Source organism: Dermacentor albipictus, chromosome 9 (assembly GCF_038994185.2).
Source record: "Dermacentor albipictus isolate Rhodes 1998 colony chromosome 9, USDA_Dalb.pri_finalv2, whole genome shotgun sequence".
Classification (NCBI taxonomy): Eukaryota; Metazoa; Arthropoda; class Arachnida; order Ixodida; family Ixodidae; genus Dermacentor; species Dermacentor albipictus.
In genome coordinates, this window is record NC_091829.1 from 83,192,371 (window position 1) to 83,199,565 (window position 7,195).

Below are 7,195 nucleotides of genomic sequence, written 5' to 3' on the forward strand. Positions count from 1 at the left end.
AAAGTGTCTCAAAGGCGCTGGTTCTCCGCATATATAAGTCCCCGGGCACACGCAGAAGCCGTTTAATGCGATAAATGAACGATTAGTCAAAGAATAATTTTCCTCTCAAAATTCAAAAAATGGTAAGCCTATAGCCCACGAAAATATCATTTTTCCGAGAAAAAATAAAGTGTCTCAAAGGCGCTGGTTGTCCGCGTATATGAGTCCCCGGGCACACGCAGAAGCCGTCTGATGCGATAAATGAACGATAAGGCAAGGAATAATTTTCCCCTCGAAATTAAAAAAATGGTAAGCCTATAGCCCATGAAAATATCATTTTTCCGAGAAAAAATAAAGTGTCTCAAAGGCGCTGGTTCTCCGCATATATGAGTCCTAGGGCACACGCCGAAGCCGTCTGATGCGATAAATGAACGATTAGACAAAAAATAATTTTCCCCTCGAAATTCAAAAAATGGTAAGCCTATAGCCCACGAAAATATCATTTTTCCGACAAAAAATAAAGTGTCTCAAAGGCGCTGGTTGTCCGCATATATGAGTCCTAGGGCACACGCAGAAGCCGTCTAATGCGATAAATGAACGATTAGGCAAAAAATAATTTTCCCCTCGAAATTCAAAAAATGGTAAGCCTATAGCCCACGAAAATATCATTTTTCCGAGAAAAAATAAAGTGTCTCAAAGGCGCTGGTTGTCCGCGTATATGAGTCCCCGGGCACACGCAGAAGCCGTCTAATGCGATAAATGAACGATTAGACAAAAAATAATTTTCCCCTCGAAATTCAAAAAATGGTAAGCCTATAGCCCACGAAAATATTATTTTTCCGACAAAAAATAAAGTGTCTCAAAGGCGCTGGTTGTCCGCGTATATGAGTCCCCGGGCACACGCAGAAGCCGTCTGATGCGATAAATGAACGATTAGGCAAAAAATAATTTTCCCCTCGAAATTCAAAAAATGGTAAGCCTATAGCCCACGAAAATATCATTTTTCCGAGAAAAAATAAAGTGTCTCAAAGGCGCTGGTTCTCCGCATATATGAGTCCTAGGGCACACGCCGAAGCCGTCTGATGCGATAAATGAACGATTAGACAAAAAATAATTTTCCCCTCGAAATTCAAAAAATGGTAAGCCTATAGCCCACGAAAATATCATTTTTCCGAGAAAAAATAAAGTGTCTCAAAGGCGCTGGTTCTCCGCATATATGAGTTCTAGGGCACACGCCGAAGCCGTCTGATGCGATAAATGAACGATTAGACAAAAATAATTTTCCCCTCGAAATTGAAAAAATGGTATGCCTATAGCCCACGAAAATATCATTTTTCCGAGAAAAAATAAAGTGTCTCAAAGGCGCTGGTTCTCCGCATATATGAGTCCTAGGGCACACGCCGAAGCCGTCTGATGCGATAAATGAACGATTAGGCAAAAAATAATTTTCCCCTCGAAATTCAAAAAATGGTAAGCCTATAGCCCACGAAAATATCATTTTTCCGACAAAAAATAAAGTGTCTCAAAGGCGCTGGTTCTCCGCATATATGCGTCCTAGGGCACACGCCGAAGCCGTCTAATGCGATAAATGAACGATTAGGCAAGGAATAATTTTCCCTCGAAATTAAAAAAATGGTAAGCCTATAGCCCATGAAAATATCATTTTTCCCAGAAAAAATTAAGTGTCTCCAAGGCGGTGGTTCTCCGCATATGAGTCCTAGGGCACACGCCGAAGCCGTCTAATGCGATTAATGAACGATTAGGCAAGGAATAATTTTCCCCTCGAAATTAAAAAAATGGTAAACCTATAGCCCACGAAAATATCATTTTTCCGACAAAAAATAAAGTGTCTCAAAGGCGCTGGTTCTCCGCATGTATGAGTCCTAGGGCACACGCCGAAGCCGTCTGATGCGATAAATGAACGATTAGACAAAAAATAATTTTCCCCTCGAAATTCAAAAAATGGTAAGCCTATAGCCCACGAAAATATCATTTTTCCGACAAAAAATAAAGTGTCTCAAAGGCGCTGGTTCTCCGCATATATGCGTCCTAGGGCACACGCCGAAGCCGTCTAATGCGATAAATGAACGATTAGGCAAGGAATAATTTTCCCCTCGAAATTAAAAAAATGGTAAGCCTATAGCCCATGAAAATATCATTTTTCCCAGAAAAAATTAGGTGTCTCAAAGGCGCTGGTTCTCCGCATATATGAGTCCTAGGGCACACGCCGAAGCCGTCTAATGCGATTAATGAACGATTAGGCAAAAAATAATTTTCCCCTCGAAATTCAAAAAATGGTAAGCCTATAGCCCACGAAAATATCATTTTTCCGACAAAAATAAAGTGTCTCAAAAGCGCTTGTTCTCCGCATATATGAGTCCCCGGGCACACGCCGAAGCCGTCTAATGCGATAAATGAACGATTAGGCAAGGAATAATTTTCTTCTCGAAATTAAAAAAATGGTAAGCCTTTAGCCCACGAAAATATCATTTTTCCGACAAAAAATAAAGTGTCTCAAAGGCGCTGGTTCTCCGCATATATGAGTCCTAGGGCACACGCCGAAGCCGTCTAATGCGATAAATGAACGATTAGGCAAAAAATAATTTTCCCCTCGAAATTCAAAAAGGAAGCCTATAGCCCACGAAAATATCATTTTTCCGAAAAAAAACAAAGTGTCTCTCAGGCGCTGGTTTTGCGCATATATAAGTCCCCGGGCACACGCAGAAGCCGTTTAATGCGATAAATGAACGATTAGTCAAAGAATAATTTTCCTCTCGAAATTCAAAAAATGGTAAGCCTATAGAACACGAAAATATCATTTTTCCGACAAAAACTAAAGTGTCTCAAAGGCGCTGGTTCTCCGCATATATGAGTCCCTGGGCACACGCCGAAGCCGTCTAATGCGATCAATGAAAGATTAGGCAAAGAATAAATTTCCCCTTAAAATTGAAAAAATCTGAAGCCTATAGCCCAAGAAAATATCATTTTTCCCAGAAAAAATAAAGTGTCTCAAAGGCGCTGGTTCTCCGCATATATGAGTCCTAGGGCACACGCCGAAGCCGTCTGATGCTATAAATGAACAATTAGGCAAAAAATAATTTTCCCCTCGAAATTCAAAAAATGGTAAGCCTATAGCCCACGAAAATATCATTTTTCCGACAAAAAATAAAGTGTCTCAAAGGCACTGGTTCTCCGCATATATGCGTCCTAGGGCACACGCCGAAGCCGTCTAATGCGATAAATGAACGATTAGGCAAGGAATAATTTTCCCCTCGAAATTAAAAAAATGGTAAGCCTATAGCCCATGAAAATATCATTTTTCCGACAAAAACTAAAGTGTCTCAAAGGCGCTGGTTCTCCGCATATATGAGTCCCCGGGCACACGCAGAAGCCGTCTAAAGCGATCAATGAAAGATTAGGCAAAGAATAATTTTCCCCTTAAAATTGAAAAAATCTTAAGCCTATAGCCCAAGAAAATATCATTTTTCCCAGAAAAAATAAAGTGTCTCAAAGGCGCTGGTTCTCTGCATATATGAGTCCTAGGGCACACGCCGAAGCCGTCTAATGCGATAAATGAACGATTAGGCAAAAAATAATTTTCCCCTCGAAATTCAAAAAATCGTAAGCCTATAGCCCACGAAAATATCATTTTTCCGAAAAAAAACAAAGTGTCTCTCAGGCGCTGGTTTTGCGCATATATAAGTCCCCGGGCACACGCAGAAGCCGTTTAATGCGATAAATGAGCGATTAGTCAAAGAATAATTTTCCTCTCGAAATTCAAAAAATGGTAAGCCTATAGCACACGAAAATATCATTTTTCCGACAAAAACTAAAGTGTCTCAAAGGCGCTGGTTCTCCGCATATATGAGTCCCCGGGCACACGCAGAAGCCGTCTATAGCGATCAATGAAAGATTAGGCAAGGAATAATTTTCCTCTCGAAATTCAAAAAATGGTAAGCCTATAGCACACGAAAATATCATTTTTCCGACAAAAAATAAAGTGTCTCAAAGGCGCTGGTTCTCCGCATATATGCGTCCTAGGGCACACGCCGAAGCCGTCTAATGCGATAAATGAACGATTAGGCAAGGAATAATTTTCCCCTCGAAATTAAAAAAATGGTAAGCAGCCCATGAAAATATCATTTTTCCGACAAAAAATAAAGTGTCTCAAAGGCGCTGGTTCTCCGCATATATGAGTCCTAGGGCGCACGTCGAAGCCGTCTAATGCAATAAATGAACGATTAGACAAAAAATAAGTTTCCCCTCGAAATTCAAGAAATGGTAAGCCTATAGCCCACGATAATATCATTTTTCCGACAAAAAATAAAGTGTCTCAAAGGCGCTGGTTCTCCGCATATATGCGTCCTAGGGCACACGCCGAAGCCGTCTAATGCGATAAATGAACGATTAGGCAAGGAATAATTTTCCCCTCGAAATTAAAAATGGTAAGCCTATAGCCCATGAAAATTTCATTTTTCCCAGAAAAAATTAAGTGTCTCCAAGGCGGTGGTTCTCCGCATATGAGTCCTAGGGCACACGCCGAAGCCGTCTAATGCGATTAATGAACGATTAGGCAAGGAATAATTTTCCCCTCGAAATATAAAAAAATGGTAAGCCTATAGCCCACGAAAATATCATTTTTCCCAGAAAAAATAAAGTGTCTCAAAGGCGCTGGTTCTCCGCATATGAGTCCTAGGGCACACGCCGAAGCCGTCTAATGCGATAAATGAACGATTAGGCAAGGAATAATTTTCCCCTCGAAATTCAAAAATTGGTAAGCCTATAGCCCACGAAAATATCATTTTTCCGACAAAAAATAAAGTGTCTCAAAGGCGCTGGTTCTCCGCATATATGAGTCCTAGGGCACACGCCGAAGCCGTCTAATGCGATTTATGAACGATTAGGCAAGGAATAATTTTCCCCTCGAAATTAAAAAAATGGTAAGCCTTTAGCCCACGAAAATATCATTTTTCCCAGAAAAAATAAAGTGTCTCAAAGGCGCTGGTTCTCCGCATATGAGTCCTAGGGCACACGCCGAAGCCGTCTAATGCGATTAATGAACGATTAGGCAAAAAAATAATTTTCCCCTCGAAATTCAAAAAATGGTAAGCCTATAGCCCACGAAAATATCATTTTTCCGATAAAACATAAAGTGTCTCTAAGGCGCTGGTTCTCCGCATATATGAGTCCCTGGGCACACGCAGAAACCGTCTAAAACGATCAATGAACGATTAAGCAAAGAATAATTTTCCCCTCGAAATTCAAAACATGGAAAGCCTATAGCCCACGAAAATATCATTTTTCCGACAAAAAATAAAGTGTCTCAAAGGCGCTGGTTCTCCGCATATATGAGTCCTAGGGCACACGCCGAAGTCGTCTAATGCGATAAATGAACGATTAGGCAAGGAATAATTTTCCCCCCGAAATTCAAAAAATGGTAAGCCTATAGCCAACGAAAATATCATTTTTCCGACAAAAAATAAGGTGTCTCAAAGGCGCTGGTTCTCCGCATATATGAGTCGAAGGGCACACGCCGAACCGTCTAATGCGATAAATGAACGATTAGGCAAGGAATAATTTTCCCCTCGAAATTCAAAAAATGGTAAGCCTATAGCCCACGAAAATATCATTTTTCCGAAAAAAAAGAAAGTGTCTCTCAGGCGCTGGTTTTGCGCATATATAAGTCCCCGGGCACACGCAGAAGCCGTCTAATGCGATAAATGAACGATTAGGCAAAGAATAATTCTTCCCTCAAAATTCAAAAAATGGTGAGCCTATAGTCCACGAAAATATCCTTTTTCCGACAAAAAATAAAGTGTCTCAAAGGCGCTGGTTCTCTGCATATATGAGTCCCCGGGCACACGCAGAAGTCGTTTATCGCGATAAATGAACGATTAGGCAAAGAATAATTTTGCCCTGAAAATTTAATAAATGGTAAGCCTATAGCCCACGAAAATATCATTTTTCCGACAAAAAATAATGTGTCTCTAAGGCGCTGGTTGTCCGCATATATAAGTCCCCGGGCACACGCAGAAGCCGTCTAATGCGATAAATGAACGATTAGGCAAAGAATAATTTTCCTCTCGAAATTCAAAAAATGGTAAGCCTATAGCCCACGAAAATATCATTTTTCCGAGAAAAAATAAAGTGTCTCAAAGGCGCTGGTTGTCCGCGTATATGAGTCCCCGGGCACACGCAGAAGCCGTCTGATGCGATAAATGAACGATAAGGCAAGGAATAATTTTCCCCTCGAAATTAAAAAAATGGTAAGCCTATAGCCCATGAAAATATCATTTTTCCGAGAAAAAATAAAGTGTCTCAAAGGCGCTGGTTCTCCGCATATATGAGTCCTAGGGCACACGCCGAAGCCGTCTGATGCGATAAATGAACGATTAGGCAAAAAATAATTTTCCCCTCGAAATTCAAAAAATGGTAAGCCTATAGCCCACGAAAATATCATTTTTCCGACAAAAAATAAAGTGTCTCAAAGGCGCTGGTTGTCCGCGTATATGAGTCCCCGGGCACACGCAGAAGCCGTCTAATGCGATAAATGAACGATTAGACAAAAAATAATTTTCCCCTCGAAATTCAAAAAATGGTAAGCCTATAGCCCACGAAAATATCATTTTTCCGACAAAAAATAAAGTGTCTCAAAGGCGGTGGTTCTCCGCATATGAGTCCTAGGGCACACGCCGAAGCCGTCTAATGCGATTAATGAACGATTAGGCAAGGAATAATTTTCCCCTCGAAATTAATAAAATGGTAAGCCTATAGCCCACGAAAATATCATTTTTCCCAGAAAAAATAAAGTGTCTCAAAGGCGCTGGTTCTCCGCATATGAGTCCTAGGGCACACGCCGAAGCCGTCTAATGCGATTAATGAACGATTAGGCAAAAAAAAATTTTCCCCTCGAAATTCAAAAAATGGTAAGCCTATAGCCCACGAAAATATCATTTTTCCGAAAAAATAAAGCGTCTCAAAAGCGCTTGTTCTCCGCATATATGAGTCCCCGGGCACACGCCGAATCCGTCTAATGCGATAAATGAACGATTAGGCAAGGAATAATTTTCCCCTCGAAATTAAAGAAATGGTAAGCCTATAGCCCACGAAAATATCATTTTTCCTAGAAAAAATAAAGTGTCTCAAAGGCGCTGGTTCTCCGCATATGAGTCCTAGGGCACACGCCGAAGCCGTCTAATGCGATTAATGAACGATT